At 40.5% G+C, this 18,646-nt stretch overlaps 1 protein-coding gene across 1 annotated transcript in view; it reads right to left on the bottom strand.

Moving 5' to 3' along the window:
- Window positions 1-18,219, bottom strand: part of CDC42SE1 (CDC42 small effector 1) — a 58,559-nt gene extending 40,340 nt beyond the window's left edge. Inside the window, exon 1 of the mRNA XM_044273558.1 lies at window positions 18,063-18,219. The gene's annotated coding sequence lies outside the window, so the exon portion shown is untranslated. The remainder of the gene's footprint in view (window positions 1-18,062) is intronic.
- Window positions 18,220-18,646: the final 427 nt, after the last annotated feature.

The following is an 18,646-nucleotide window of genomic DNA, read 5'->3' as shown; positions in this document are numbered from 1 at the left end:
CCCTCCGGTATGGAATATGAAAACTCAGATTTTCCTCATTTTATATTTAGAAAGGAATGGAAAGAAAATCCTGATGAAGTATGTATTTAAGCTGTGAGCCCAGAGCTGCGGTTATTTCTGGGCTCCTTCTAGAACAGTGTGCATGCTCCGAGGGTTCACAAAGTCAGCCATAACAGCGCAGCCTTCCACAGACCCTGACTGGCAAGGGGGTTGCAAAAGTTTTGGCACCCTATATGTAAACGATCCACCACTTGGCTAATGAAATACCTACTAACGCCATGAAAGGAATGGGAAATCTGTGCATTTTTATGTGTCTTTTATGTTGGCGTCAGGTGTATTCTAGTCGTTCCCAGGGGGTCATGTGATCATGGTAAGTACCGCGGATAGAAAAATGACATAATGTGCAGATTTGGAGGCTGAGAAGTGTCTGTGATGTAATAATTATAGCGCTGAGTCAGCCCGGCTCTGCCCGCAGTAAACAAGCATTCTCCACCACAGACTCCGTGGCGGGACGCACAGCTATATCCGACAGAGCGCGCTCAGTTGCCCCACCGCAAGTGGTTTTAGTTTTATTCTGTCTCCGCCATGGCAGGCACAGAACACTGCTTGTGTGTGAGAGCAGTGCCAGGCGGGCGCCTCTGCCCACAGTGTGGGAGCCTGGCAGCCATGTTGTAGATATAGGTCTGCCCGATCACTTCTGCCACAGTCCTGTCAGAGGGTGACAGCCGCGGTCCAGATGTCTGCTGGGAAAGAGACAAAATAAGTACTGCCGTACAAGGAGGAGCTAGAGAAAAGGGATTGTATATGGAATGGAGCTAGGTTCATGCATTGCGTGGCAGTATTACTTGGACATCATAAGGCCCTCTAGTTGTTGGACACTGCATGGCACGAGTACTTCATCACTGTTTGGCACTGTATATGGCACTATCACTTTACTATTCTCTGGCATTATTACTTGAGAACAGTATATGGTGCTATTACTTGAGCACTGGCATTATTACTTGTGCACTTTCTGGCACTATTACTTAAGCACTGTATATGGTGCTACTACTTGAGCACTGTCTGGCACTATTACTTGAGCACTGTCTGGCACTATTACTTGAGCACTGTATATATGGCACTATTACTTGAGCACTGTATATATGGCACTCTTACTTGAGCACTGTATATATGGCACTATTACTTGAGCACTGTATATATGGCACTATTACTTGAGCACTGTATATATGGCACTATTACTTGAGCACTGTATATATGGCACTATTACTTGAGCACTGTATATATGGCACTATTACTTGAGCACTGTATATATGGCACTCTTACTTGAGCACTGTATATATGGCACTATTACTTGAGCACTGTATATATGGCACTATTACTTGAGCACTGTATATATGGCACTATTACTTGAGCACTGTATATATGGCACTATTACTTGAGCACTGTATATATGGCACTATTACTTGAGCACTGTATATATGGCACTATTACTTGAGCACTGTATATATGGCACTATTACTTGAGCACTGTATATATGGCACTCTTACTTGAGCACTGTATGGTGCTACTACTTGGGTACTGTCACTATTACTTGAGCACTGTATGGTGCTACTACTTGGGTACTGTCACCATTACTTGAGCACTGTATGGTGCTACTACTTGGGTACTGTCACCATTACTTGAACACTGTATGGTGCTACTACTTGGGTACTGTCACTATTACTTGAACACTGTATGGTGCTACTACTTGGGTACTGTCACTATTACTTGAGCACTGTATGGTGCTACTACTTGGGTACTGTCACCATTACTTGAACACTGTATGGTGCTACTACTTGGGTACTGTCACTATTACTTAGGCACTGTATGGTGATACTACTTGGGTACTGTCACTATTACTTGGGCACTGTATATATGGCACTATTACTTGGGCACTGTATGGTGCTACTACTTGGGTACTGTCACTATTACTTGGGCACTGTATATATGGCACTATTACTTGAGCACTGTATCGTGCTACTACTTGGGTACTGTCACTACTACTTCGGTACTGCTACTACTTGGGCACTGTATATATGGCACTATTACTTGAGCACTGTCTGGCACTATTACTTGAGCACTGTATATATGGCACTATTACTTGAGCACTGTATATATGGCACTCTTACTTGAGCACTGTATATATGGCACTCTTACTTGAGCACTGTATATATGGCACTATTACTTGAGCACTGTATATATGGCACTATTACTTGAGCACTGTATATATGGCACTCTTACTTGAGCACTGTATATATGGCACTATTACTTGAGCACTGTATATATGGCACTATTACTTGAGCACTGTATATATGGCACTATTACTTGAGCACTGTATGTATGGCACTCTTACTTGAGCACTGTATATATGGCACTATTACTTGAGCACTGTATATATGGCACTATTACTTGAGCACTGTATATATGGCACTATTACTTGAGCACTGTATATATGGCACTATTACTTGAGCACTGTATATATGGCACTATTACTTGAGCACTGTATATATGGCACTATTACTTGAGCACTGTATATATGGCACTATTACTTGGGTACTGTCACTATTACTTGAGCACTGTATGGTGCTACTACTTGGGTACTGTCACTATTACTTGAGCACTGTATGGTGCTACTACTTGGGTACTGTCACCATTACTTGAGCACTGTATGGTGCTACTACTTGGGTACTGTCACCATTACTTGAACACTGTATGGTGCTACTACTTGGGTACTGTCACTATTACTTGAGCACTGTATGGTGCTACTACTTGGGTACTGTCACCATTACTTGAACACTGTATGGTGCTACTACTTGGGTACTGTCACTATTACTTAGGCACTGTATGGTGATACTACTTGGGTACTGTCACTATTACTTGGGCACTGTATATATGGCACTATTACTTGGGCACTGTATGGTGCTACTACTTGGGTACTGTCACTATTACTTGGGCACTGTATATATGGCACTATTACTTGAGCACTGTATCGTGCTACTACTTGGGTACTGTCACTACTACTTCGGTACTGCTACTACTTGGGCACTGTATATATGGCACTATTACTTGAGCACTGTATCGTGCTACTACTTGGGTACTGTCACTATTACTTGGGCACTGTATATATGGTACTATTACTTGAGGCATGTTGGATTTCACCATCACAGATCTATTTCTTCTCAGGAAATACGCTGCTGCCGGAAGAGTCTGGAAGAGGCTTCCTCCCATGTTTTAGCCAAGCCAAGCCTGCAAGTGAATGGAGGGATCAAGCCTGCAAGTGAATGGAGGGATCAAGCCTGCAAGTGAATGGAGGGATCAAGCCTGCAAGTGAATGGAGGGATCGCGACTGATACTGTTCAGCCAACAGCTATCGTAGGTGTAGGACCAGCCTTAGGAGGCCCCATCTGACACATTTGGGGGTCTGTGGACTCACTGACAAATGTAGAGGGAGATAAGTCGGAGAGATGTCTGCCTTCTCTCCTCTCCTCAGGACACATGGGTTCCCGCCGGCCAAGCAAGCATGTGTATGCAGGATTTGGGCTGTCATGTGACCCCTCCCTGGCCAGCCTATTGGCTGAGATTGCTTACCGTAGAGAGGGGCATACATGACGAGCTACTGGAAGCTGAGATATGAGGAGATATTTGCAAAGCTGCTTTATCCGTCAAACAGCTCCCATATCTCAGCTTCCTGTGGAATACAGGGTCAGGCCTGAGTTTGCATGTTGAGTTTTGTTCAGATTGTCCCCATATTTATGAAGCAAGGCCGGGGGTTGGGGGGGATGTCTCGTCATTGCTTCATCAGCTCGGAGGATGTCTCAGGCTGGTTACAACACAGGCCGGGTATAACACGAGAGTGGGGGGGGGGGGGCACAATGCAAACCGCTTCCTGTTCTGTGAGAAAACATAAAGGGGCTTATAGCGAGAGGACACAATGGAGGACACGCCCCAGGGCACCAGGAGAGAAAGGCCGGGCATGATATACCCAGCATGCACTGTGCCTAAAGAGGGGCCACATACTGACAGCACAGAGGGGCAGCAGACTGTATCACACAGGATAGGATTAGATACACAGCCCAGCAGGCAGTATCACACAGGATAGGATTAGATACACAGCTTAGCAGACAGTATCACACAGGATAGGATTAGATACACAGCTCAGCAGGGAGTATCACACAGGATAGGATTAGATACACAGCTCAGCAGACTGTATCACACAGGAGAGGATTAGATACACAGCTCAGCAGACAGTATCACACAGGATAGGGATTAGATACACAGCTCAGCAGACAGTATCACACAGGATAGGGATTAGATACACAGCTCAGCAGACAGTATCACACAGGATAGAATTAGATGCTCAGCAGACAGTATCACACAGGATAGGATTAGATACACAGCTCAGCAGACTGTATCACACAGGATAGGATCAGATACACAGCTCAGCAGGCAGTATCACACAGGATCGGATTAGATACACAGCTCAGCAGACAGTATCACACAGGACAGGATGAGATACACAGCCCAGCAGGCAGTATCACACAGGATAGGATTAGATACACAGCTCAGCAGTCAGTATCACACAGGATAGGATTAGATACACAGCTCAGCAGGCAGTATCACACAGGACAGGATTAGATACACAGCTCAGCAGTCAGTATCACACAGGATGGGATTAGATACACAGCTCAGCAGACAGTATCACACAGGATAGGATTAGATACACAGCTCAGCAGGCAGTATCACACAGGACAGGATTAGATACACAGCTCAGCAGACAGTATCACACAGGACAGGATTAGATACACAGCTCAGCAGACAGTATCACACAGGATAGGATTAGATACACAGCTCAGCAGGCAGTATCACACAGGACAGGATTAGATACACAGCTCAGCAGTCAGTATCACACAGGATAGGATTAGATACACAGCTCAGCAGACTGTATCACACAGGATAGGATTAGATACACAGCTCAGCAGGCAGTATCACACAGGATGGGATTAGATACACAGCTCAGCAGCCAGTATCACACAGGATAGGATTAGATACACAGCTCAGCAGACAGTATCACACAGGATAGGATTAGATACACAGCTCAGCAGTCAGTATCACACAGGATAGGATTAGATACACAGCTCAGTAGACAGTATCACACAGGATAGGATTAGATACACAGCTCAGCAGACAGTATCACACAGGATAGGATTAGATACACAGCTCAGCAGTCAGTATCACACAGGATAGGATTAGATACACAGCTCAGCAGACAGTATCACACAGGATAGGATTAGATACACAGCTCAGCAGACAGTATAACACAGGATAGGATTAGATACACAGCTCAGCAGACAGTATCACACAGGATAGGATTAGATACACCGCTCAGCAGACAGTATCACACAGGATCGGATTAGATACACAGCTCAGCAGACAGTATCACACAGGATAGGATTAGATACACAGCTCAGCAGACAGTATCACACAGGATGGGATTAGATACACAGCTCAGCAGACAGTATCACACAGGATAGGATTAGATACACAGCTCAGCAGACAGTATCACACATGATAGGATTAGATACACAGCTCAGCAGACAGTATCACACAGGAGAGGATTAGATACACAGCTCAGCAGTCAGTATCACACAGGATAGGATTAGATACACAGCTCAGCAGTCAGTATCACACAGGATAGGATTAGATACACAGCTCAGCAGACAGTATCACACAGGATGGGATTAGATACACAGCTCAGCAGACAGTATCACACAGGATAGGATTAGATACACAGCTCAGCAGGCAGTATCACACAGGACAGGATTAGATACACAGCTCAGCAGACAGTATCACACAGGATGGGATTAGATACACAGCTCAGCAGTCAGTATCACACAGGATAGGATTAGATACACAGCTCAGCAGTCAGTATCACACAGGATAGGATTAGATACACAGCTCAGCAGACAGTATCACACAGGATGGGATTAGATACACAGCTCAGCAGACAGTATCACACAGGATAGGATTAGATACACAGCTCAGCAGACAGTATCACACAGGATAGGATTAGATACACGGCTCAGCAGGCAGTATCACACAGGATAGGATTAGATACACAGCTCAGCAGTCAGTATCACACAGGATAGGATTAGATACACAGCTCAGCAGACAGTATCACACAGGATGGGATTAGATACACAGCTCAGCAGACAGTATCACACAGGATAGGATTAGATACACAGCTCAGCAGACAGTATCACACAGGATGGGATTAGATACACAGCTCAGCAGACAGTATCACACAGGATAGGATTAGATACACAGCTCAGCAGGCAGTATCACACAGGATAGGCTTAGATACACAGCTCAGCAGACAGTATCACACAGGATAGGATTAGATACCCAGCTCAGCAGACAGTATCACACAGGATAGGATTAGATACACAGCTCAGCAGACAGTATCACACAGGATAGGATTAGATACACAGCTCAGCAGACAGTATCACACAGGATGGGATTAGATACACAGCTCAGCAGACAGTATCACACAGGATAGGATTAGATACACAGCTCAGCAGACAGTATCACACAGGATAGATGGGAGGAGATCCTGCGGTGCCTGCATGCAGATTACCCTATTATATAGGATGAAATCTGTGAGTTGATTGGATTTCTACAGTTTTTCGTGTGACAAATAGACATTAAGGAGGTAATTTTTTATGTGAAATGTCACTTTTTGGCTTACTTTCGTTGCAGATTCGGTTGCAAATGTGCTTTCCAAGATGGAGAGAAAAGGGGGCGTGGTGTGGGTGGGGAAGGGGGCGGGAAGGCCAGCTCATCTCAGTTATCATTTTCTATGCCTTTTTTTGGTGTATAAAATGATTTAAAGGGGTTGCGCCTCCTCTTCAAACAGCTGATCGGCGGGGGTGACTGGTGTCGGACCCCAGCCGATCTGAAATTGATGACCTATCCTGAGGATAGGTCATCAATAAATATAACTTGGACAACCCCTTTAACCGCCTCCGGACCGCCTAACGCAGATGTGCGGTCCGGAGGCGGCAGCCCTGCGCACAAAGACGCATATACGCGTCATCTCGCGAGGGCCGGGATTTCCTGTGAACGCGCGCTCACAGGAACGGAAGGTAAGCGAGTGGATCTCCAGCCTGCCAGCGGCGATCGTTCGCTGGCAGGCTGGAGATGTGATTTTTTTAACCCCTAACAGGTATATTAGACGCTGTTTTGATAACAGCGTCTAATATACCTGCTACCTGGTCCTCTGGTGGTCCCTTTTGTTAGGATCGACCACCAGAGGACACAGGTAGGTCAGTAAAGTCGCACCAAACACTACACTACACTACATCCCCCCCCCCCGTCACTTATTAACCCCTTATGAACCCCTGATCACCCCATATAAACTCCCTGATCACCCCCCTGTCATTGATCACCCCCCTGTCAGGCTCCATTCAGACGTCCACATGTGTTTTGCGGATCCGATCCATGTATCCATGGATCCGTAAAAATCATACGGACGTCTGAATGGAGCCTTATCACCCCCTGTCATTGATCACCCCCCTGTAAGGCTCCATGATTTTTACGGATCCATGGATCGGATCCCCCTTGAATGGACCCTTACCAGGGGGGTGATCAATGACAGGGGGGTGATCAGGGAGTCTATATGGGTGATCACCCCCCTGTCATTGATCATCCCCCTGTCATTGATCACCCCCCTGTAAGGCTCCATTCAGACATTTTTTTGGCCCAAGTTAGCGGAAATTTTTTGTTTGTTTTTGTTTTTTCTTACTAAGTCTCATATTCCACTAACTTGTGTCAAAAAATAAAATCTCACATGAACTCACCATGAAGCTGGGGAATGTGTTTTGGGGTGTCATTTTACATATACCCATGCTGGGTGAGAGAAATATCTTGGTCAAATGCCAACTTTGTATAAAAAAATGGGAAAAGTTATCTTTTGCCAAGATATTTCTCTCATCCAGCATGGGTATATGTAAAATGACACCCCAAAACACATTCCCCAACTTCTCCTGAGTACGGCGATACCAGATGTGTGACACTTTTTTGCTGCCAAGGTGGGCAAAGGGGCGCATATTCCAAAGTGCACCTTTCGGATTTCGCAGGCCATTTTTTACACATTTTGATTGCAAAGTACTTCTCACACATTTGGGCCCCTAAAATGCCAGGGCAGTATAACTACCCAACAAGTGACCCCATTTTGGAAAGAAGACACCCCAAGGTATTCCGTGAGGGGCATGGCGAGTTCCTAGAATTTTTTATTTTTTGTCGCAAGTTAGTGGAATATGAGACTTTGTAAGAAAAAAATAAAAATAAAAAATCATCATCATTTTCCGCTAACTTGTGACAAAAAATAAAAAGTTCTATGAACTCACTATGCCCATCAGCGAATACCTTAGGGTGTCTACTTTCCGAAATGGGGTCATTTGTGGGGTTTTTCTACTGTCTGGGCATTGTAGAACCTCAGGAATCATGACAGGTGCTCAGAAAGTCAGAGCTGCTTCAAAAAGCGGAAATTCACATTTTTGTACCATAGTTTGTAAACGCTATAACTTTTATCCAAACCATTTTTTTTTTTTGCCCAAACATTTTTTTTTAATCAAAGACATGTAGAACTATAAATTTAGCGAAAAATTTATATGTGGATGTCGTTTTTTTTGCTAAATTTTACAGCTGAAAGTGAAAAATGTAATTTTTTTGCAAAAAAATCGTTACATTTCGATTAATAACAAAAAAAGTAAAAATGTCAGCAGCAATAAAATACCACCCAATGAAAGCTCTATTAGTGAGAAGAAAAGGAGGTAAAATTCATTTGGGTGGTAAGTTGCATGACCGAGCAATAAACGGTGAAAGTAGTGTAGTGCCGAAGTGTAAAAAGTGGCCTGGTCATTAAGGGGGTTTCAGCTAGCGGGGCTGAAGTGGTTAAAGGCTATGTACACCTTCAGAGGAAATTTTTGTTTATGATTGCATATTACTCATATTTGGCTAAAAAATCATATTTTCAATTGCCCTTTCTTAAAAATATTGAGCCATTCTGTCACTAAGGGTTAACAGTTTTTCTAGCTGTGTGACTGGTACTTTCACTATCACGTTGAGCTGGTCATCTAATAACTCTGATCTCTAAACTACTAAGAGGTCATAAACACTTATTTAACCCTCATTCTTATCAGTAAGATGAGGACTGAGCTATAATGAGTGTTTATAATGTCAGAGAGCAGAGATAAGGAGCCCGTCAGCTCCCCAACTGACGGAAAAGAGAGAAAATCCAGAGGCTGCTACTACAGCATCTCAGCTCTGTACACAAAAAAGGCTCTAATTAAAAAAATATATATATTTAGCTCAAAGTGAGTACAATTGTCCCCAAAGGTGTACATGAAATGTACTCCAGCAAGGAATCTGGCATAGATTTAGGCAAGTCGCACAGCCAGCGCCTAAGTTATGTAGAGGCCGGCGCCTTTATATAACATAGGCGCATCAAGCACCAGAGCAGGGTTATGAAGACCAGCGTCTAAAATGCCGGTCTCAATAAATGACCCCACAGGCTTTTCTGCCGTGTATTTCTACGTTCACGATACCTGACTAGGTGGCAAAAGCTGCATTGTATAGTTGGACTGGTGCGATATCCAGTGGGACTGGGACCTGTGGCCGGTGGACTCTCTGTACATTACTACATGCATACTTTGCAGACGGTGTGGATTGCATAAAACGCCACTTCTGCTTGTTGACAGTAGGATCACGTCAGCATCAGGTCCGTCCTTTCCTGGTCTGTCTGCAGCTCTATAGGACCCTTGTGCAGACGCAGCTGAGGCAGGGGGGGCCTGGATGTGTATACTGGGTGAGGGGCAGGAACTGCAGCCGCCTGTTCATCAGTCAGGACATCAGATATCACTTTATACACTCACTACAAGAAAGGTCCTGCCAGCAATTGTATAAAAGCCTCGGAATAATCCCCAACATTCAGATACAGGCAATTCTGAATATCACTCTCATCATAGTACAGGATGATAAGCATAATGTTCATAATCGTTTACTCTCACTGTTGCTCAACGCTAAGCTATGCATATTGTATGAAAAGCCAAGAGAAGGGAAGGAGCAAATATTCTGACAACCTGGACTCAGAAAAGTGGTTGTCAGAGCTATTATCACACAAAGCACACTGCAATTCCATTTATTCTCTATGGGACTGCTGAAGATAGCTGAGGGCTGTACTTAGCTACCACCAGCAGTCTCATAGGGAATGAATGGAAGGGTAGTGGAATTGTGTTATCATTACCCCATTCACCCCAGGGACTGAAAACCACTTCTGTGAGATCAGGTTGTCAGAATGGTTGCTCCTTCCCTTCTCTTGGGTGATCAGTCTGACACGCAGTGTAGGTGAAAGATTGTTAAAGTGGAGAAACCACTTTGAGTTCAAAGTTAACATTTTTACTAAATACTATAATACTGCTCCTATGTACAAGAATATAACTACTATAATACTGCTCCTATGTACAAGAATATAACTACTATAATACTGCCTCCTATGTACAAGAATATAACTACTATAATACTGCTCCTATGTACAAGAATATAACTACTATAATACTGCCTCCTATGTACAAGAATATAGCTACTATAATACTACCTCCTGTGTACAAGAATATAACTACTATAATACTGCTCCTATGTACAAGAATATAACTACTATAATACTGCTCCTATGTACAAGAATATAACTACTATAATACTGCTCCTATGTACAAGAATATAACTACTATAATACTGCTCCTGTGTACAAGAATATAACTACTATAATACTGCTCATACGTACAAGAATATATCTACTATAATACTGCTCCTATGTACAAGAATATAACTACTATAATACCACTCCTATGTACAAGAATATAACTACTATAATACTGCTCCTATGTACAAGAATATAACTACTATAATACTGCTCCTATGTACAAGAATATAACTACTATAATACTGCTCCTACGTACAAGAATATAACTACTATAATACCACTCCTATGTACAAGAATATAACTACTATAATACTGCTCCTATGTACAAGAATATAACTACTATAATACTGCTCCTATGTACAAGAATATAACTACTATAATACTGCTCCTATGTACAAGAATATAACTACTATAATACTGCCTCCTATGTACAAGAATATAACTACTATAATACTGCCTCCTATGTACAAGAATATAACTACTATAATACTGCTCCTACGTACAAGAATATAACTACTATAATACCACTCCTATGTACAAGAATATAACTACTATAATACTGCTCCTATGTACAAGAATATAACTACTATAATACTGCTCCTATGTACAAGAATATAACTACTATAATACTGCTCCTATGTACAAGAATATAACTACTATAATACTGCTCCTATGTACAAGAATATAACTACTATAATACTGCTCCTATGTACAAGAATATAACTACTATAATACTGCTCCTATGTACAAGAATATAACTACTATAATACTGCTCCTACGTACAAGAATATAACTACTATAATACTGCCTCCTATGTACAAGAATATAACTACTATAATACTGCTCCTATGTACAAGAATATAACTACTATAATACTGCTCCTATGTACAAGAATATAACTACTATAATACTGCCTCCTATGTACAAGAATATAACTACTATAATACTGCTCCTATGTACAAGAATATAACTACTATAATACTGCTCCTATGTACAAGAATATAACTACTATAATACTGCTCCTATGTACAAGAATATAACTACTATAATACTGCTCCTATGTACAAGAATATAACTACTATAATACTGCTCCTATGTACAAGAATATAACTACTATAATACTGCTCCTATGTACAAGAATATAACTACTATAATACTGCTCCTATGTACAAGAATATAACTACTATAATACTGCTCCTATGTACAAGAAATAACTACTATAATACTGCTCCTATGTACAAGAATATAACTACTATAATACTGCTCCTATGTACAAGAATATAACTACTATAATACTGCTCCTATGTACAAGAATATAACTACTATAATACTGCTCCTATGTACAAGAATATAACTACTATAATACTGCTCCTATGTACAAGAATATAACTACTATAATACTGCTCCTATGTAAAGAATATAACTACTATAATACTGCTCCTATGTACAAGAATATAACTACTATAATACTGCTCCTATGTACAGGAATATAACTACTATAATACTGCTCCTATGTACAAGAATATAACTACTATAATACTGCCTCCTCTGTACAGGAATATAACTACTATAATACTGCTCCTATGTACTAGAATATAACTACTATAATACTGCTGCTATGTACTAGAATATAACTACTATAATACTGCTCCTATGTACAAGAATATAACTACTATAATACTGCTCCTATGTACAAGAAAATAACTGCTATAATACTGCTATGTACAAGAATATAACTACTATAATACTGCCTCCTATGTACAAGAATATAACTACTATAATACTGCTCCTATGTACAAGAATATAACTACTATAATACTGCTCCTACGTACAAGAATATAACTACTATAATACTGCTCCTATGTACAAGAATATAACTACTATAATACTGCTCCTACGTACAAGAATATAACTACTATAATACTGCCTCCTATGTACTAGAATATAACTACTATAATACTGCTCCTATGTACTAGAATATAACTACTATAATACTGCTCCTATGTACAAGAATATAACTACTATAATACTGCTCCTATGTACAAGAAATAACTACTATAATACTGCTCCTATGTACAAGAATATAACTACTATAATACTGCTCCTATGTACAGAATATAACTACTATAATTACTGCTCCTATGTACAAGAATATAACTACTATAATACTGCTCCTATGTACAAGAATATAACTACTATAATACTGCTCCTATGTACAAGAATATACTACTATAATACTGCTCCTATGTACAAATATAACTACTATACTGCTCCTAGTACAAGAATATAACTACTATAATACTGCTCCTATGTACAAGAATATAACTACTATAATACTGCTCCTCTGTACAGAGAATATAACTACTATAATACTGCTCCTATGTACAGAATATAACTACTATAATACTGCTCCTATGTACAGAATATAACTACTATAATACTGCTCCTATGTACAAGAATATAACTACTATAATACTGCTCCTATGTACAAGAATATAACTACTATAATACTGCTCCTATGTACAAGAATATAACTACTATAATACTGCCTCCTATGTACAAGAATATAACTACTATAATACTGCTCCTATGTACAAGAATATAACTACTATAATACTGCTCCTATGTACAAGAATATAACTACTATAATACTGCTCCTATGTACAAGAATATAACTACTATAATACTGCTCCTATGTACAAGAATATAACTACTATAATACTGCTCCTATGTACAAGAATATAACTACTATAATACTGCTCCTATGTACTACAAGAATATAACTACTATAATACTGCTCCTATGTACAAGAATATAACTACTATAATACTGCTCCTATGTACAAGAATATAACTACTATAATACTGCCTCCTATGTACAAGAATATAACTACTATAATACTGCTCCTATGTACAAGAATATAACTACTATAATACTGCTCCTATGTACAAGAATATAACTACTATAATACTGCTCCTATGTACAAGAATATAACTACTATAATACTGCTCCTATGTACAAGAATATAACTACTATAATACTGCCTCCTATGTACAAGAATATAACTACTATAATACTGCTCCTATGTACAAGAATATAACTACTATAATACTGCTCCTATGTACAAGAATATAACTACTATAATACTGCTCCTATGTACAAGAATATAACTACTATAATACTGCTCCTATGTACAAGAATATAACTACTATAATACTGCTCCTATGTACAAGAATATAACTACTATAATACTGCTCTATGTACAAGAATATAACTACTATAATACTGCTCCTATGTACTAAGAATATAACTACTATAATACTGCCTCCTATGTACATAGAATATAACTACTATAATACTGCCTCCTATGTACAAGAATACAACTACTATAATACTGCTCCTATGTACAAGAAATATAACTACTATAATACTGCCTCCTATGTACAAGAATATAACTACTATAATACTGCTCCTGATGTACAAGAATATAAACCTACTATAATACTGCTCCTATGTACAAGAATATAACTACTATAATACATGCTCCTATGTACAAGAATATAACTACTATAACTACTGCTCCTATGTACATAGAATAATAGAATCTACTATGTACAGAATAACTCTAATCTGCTCCTATGTACAAGAAATATAACTGCTATAATACTGCCTCCTATGTACAAGAATATAACTACTATAATACTGCTCCTATGTACAAGAATATAACTACTATAATACTGCTCCTATGTACAAGAATATAACTACTATAATACTGCTCCTATGTACAAGAATATAACTACTATAAACTGCTTCCTATGTACAAGAATATAACGACTATAATACTGCTCCTATGTACCAGAATATAACTACTATAATACTGCTCCTATGTACAAGAATATAACTACTATAATACTGCTCCTATATACAAGAATTACTATAATACTGCTCCTATGTACAAGAATATACTAATACTGCTCCTATGTACAAGAATATTACTATAATACTGCTCCTATGTACAAGAATATTACTATAATACTGCTCCTATGTACAAGAATATAACTACTATAATACTGCCTCCTATGTACAAGAATATAACTACTATAATACTGCTCCTATGTACAAGAATATAACTACTATAATACTGCTCCTATGTACAAGAATATAACTACTATAATACTGCCTACTATGTACAAGAATATAACTACTATAATACTGCTCCTATATACAAGAATATAACTACTATAATACTGCCTACTATGTACAAGAATATAACTACTATAATACTGCTCCTATGTACTAGAATATAACTACTATAATACTGCTCCTATGTACAAGAATATAGCTACTATAATACTGCTCCTATATACAAGAATATAACTACTATAATACTGCTCCTATGTACAAGAATATAGAACTACTATAATACTGCTCCTATGTACAAGAATATAACTACTATAATACTGCTCCTATGTACAAGAATATAACTACTATAATACTGCTCCTATGTACAAGAATATAACTACTATAATACTGCCTCCTATGTACAAGAATATAACTACTATAATACTGCTCCTATGTACAAGAATATAACTATTATAATACTGCTCCTATGTACAAGAATATAACTACTATAATACTGCTCCTATATACAAGAATATAACTACTATAATACTGCCTCCTATGTACAAGAATATAACTACTATAATACTGCCCCCTATGTACAAGAATATAACTACTATAATACTGCTTCTATGTACAAGAATATAACTACTATAATACTGCTCCTATGTACAAGAATATAACTACTATAATACTGCCTCCTATGTACAAGAATATACCTACTATAATACTGCCTCCTGTGTACAAGAATATAACTACTATATGTGTTTAAAGTTCCTTGACTTTTGGTATTCTCGGTAAGGGGCAGACATGTATGGTAGTCATTGGTCGGTGTAGATTTCAGGCGCACTTAGTGTTGGATGCAGTGCCTCATGTATTACGAGGCGTACACCGTCGGGCTATGGTAAATCTTCCTCTAGGTACGGGCAGTGCCTGGAACTATGTAAGTAATTAGTAGGCCGCAGCATCACCCGGGCCTCGCAGCATCCATATGGTTTACTACTGCCCCGAGACTGTTAGCCAGAACGCCGCACTTTGTCCCATCATAAGGATACACATGAAGGCTCAGCCCGGCCGAGCATGCTGGTGATCTCAGACAGCAGTGAAGAATAAACTGATTCCAGACAACAAATCATACATGCCAAAACCCAACATGCCCAATTAGCACCTGAGGTTTGGCACCAGCCGTATAGCCTGCAATGTGTAATACGGGTTAAAAGAAAGTCACAGCATGCGCGGTCAGGCTCCGCCCCCTCTAAGCCTCGTGGCTCATGAGCAAACAGAGCTTATCGTGTGTGTTTGCATACATGATTGTATATAATGAACTTAAAGGGACATAGCAGATAGGGGTGAGGGAAGTAATAACGAGCATGGTGCTACCTTTATGGAGATGCGTGAGGTGTAATTCTAGTATCTGTTGCAGCCTGTGGGGATACATCCTTGTCTATGGCCTATCCCAACTATAAAGCATCCATGCCTCTCCCCTGATGGAGGGTTGTGCCCTGGTCTCCAAGATCTTCACTCAGTGACCATATTGTGACACCTGGAATATTAGGAATCAGGACAGCACGTGTGGCGGCCATCGTTTGCACCTGTTACTGCACTCCTTTATTTTCACCTCTAGCCTGCAGTCCTCACGGCTTGTAACCTGAGCCTCGTACCTCGATGCAGCATTATTTCACCGTCCTGCCAGATAAAACATGTTACCTCGCTTTCACTTTTATCCTGAGTCATGAACCGACACACCTAGATCCTTCCATCGTGCCTGAATTACAGGTTACATAACATGCCCCCATACCCGGTATTTTATATCCTGAACCCCAGGACTCCCCAATATAATGAGTATCTGTAAAAAACTGACAACCCCCCCACAACTAGTTGTCACCTCCTTTCCACCACTAGATGACTGCAACCATCGCCTTGCTGCAAAGCATCATGGTCGTACTTAATTCAACCCACCCCTTTCTGTGGCTTATTTTCAGCTCCAATGTCACTTGCTAGTGCTAGGGCCAGAAGCAAAAATGGTCATGGGGCCCCTCTGCACATCCTGTCTATATCCATGCCTATTCTTGACTGGTGGTGGTCCCTCTTCACATGCATGTCTTTGATTGGCCAAGTCAAGCTCTTTTCACCCTGTGAGAGGTAGGGGTTGAAGTTCAGGTTGTCCCAGTTTATCATTGGGCCACACTAGAGTGGTTGATCACCATATCAATAAGAATCCTCATGTGTATGGCCCAAAGTGGTGGTCCTCAGGCCCAATACCATGTTCCGTGAACGCTGCCTGAGGGGTTGATTCCAGATATTGAAGCAAATAATGACTACTGTCTTCATATGGTTAAACATTAAGGGGGCTACCTGAAATTCACTGGTTACAGCTACAAATTGAACATTTAAGGACGGGTCGATAGTCATTTTCCTTGTGGGACTATAAAAATAGTCAATCAAATTGATCTTCGCTTCGGCCAGAACAAGTTTATTGAAGCAAAATACACAGTATCTTATCAAGAGTGTCCTTGAAGGACTGTAAAAATGTTTACAAGACTGGGGCTTCACCTTGATGTACTTCATTGGAAAGTCGGTCCAACTAGTGTGGTCTACGGTGGTACAATTTCGAAGCATGAGTATGGCTGTGAATTTGATGCAACCATAGTGGTCAGGCCCAGGAACCAGCCTGGCATGATCACCACCCTCAAGAACGTCCACCATATCATCACAGTAGACAGCAGTTAGATAGCACGAGCATAAAGAGTAGAGCTCTGCAACCAAGCCAAATATCCAGAAGCTGGTCCTATACTCGACACCAGCAGAATGAAACTGTGAAGGGGTTAACCTTCATTATCTGCAGTGCCCAGGAGGGGTCTCAGGAACCTATAACATTCCATAATGTATGAATCTGTTCATCTCAAAGGAAATTTCCATGCAGCCTTTGAGAAGGTTCTGTCCTCTAGTCCTGAAATGCTTTTACAAAATTTAAAAAGTTGCAGTCAATTTTTTGCTAGATTTATAGACAGAATTCGTAACGCTCGCTCGTAAGGAATGTTTAGATGAAGATTGTTTTCTTAAGTCTAACATGGACTAAGATTCCATATAAGACACAGAATTCTACCGAGATCTTGTTCATGTGGGAACCTGCAGAGCCTCCTACCTGGTGTCGGTGGTCCTGACAGCACCCTAGGAACCCGGTGGCTTTTCTGGTCTTCTCGGCAGCTGGTGGAAAGTTTCTGTGAAGTTGAGCTCCCCAGTGAGGTGTGGTTCCTGTGTGAGAATAAGGAAATGCTTCTACTCTTCGCCGTGTTTGTTCAGAATCTCACAGAGCACTCACAGTGGACGAGACGGAAAGTGCAAGGCGAAGGAAGAGGAGGAGGGATTGGGGTGGTGACCATCTCCAAACTCTCTCCCAGTGCTGGGAAACTTACTTCCCCAGGGTGGAGGGAGGAGAGGAGCATCTTACGACTCACACAAGAGGCGACAATCATGCTAAACGACCTCGTTACCAGGATGACATCATGTAAAATGACAATGAACAATTTAAAGATTATAGGATCAAATGCGGATACAATATTGCTTTTACCACGCACTTTTGTCCTAACTGCACCTCCAGGGGCGTCGTTAGGTCAAAACATTCGGGGCTTGAGCCCCAAATATTTTTTTTTATTTGGCTATTCCAGGGCCCTTTAATATTGATTGGACCTGGGCAACCCACCACAGATCATCCTTCCACCCCCCTTG

This window comes from Bufo gargarizans, unplaced genomic scaffold, assembly GCF_014858855.1.
Source record: "Bufo gargarizans isolate SCDJY-AF-19 unplaced genomic scaffold, ASM1485885v1 fragScaff_scaffold_728_pilon, whole genome shotgun sequence".
Lineage (NCBI taxonomy): Eukaryota > Metazoa > Chordata > Amphibia > Anura > Bufonidae > Bufo > Bufo gargarizans.
The sequence above is the reverse complement of the archived record's forward strand: the minus strand, read 5'-3'. Positions and strand labels throughout refer to the sequence as shown.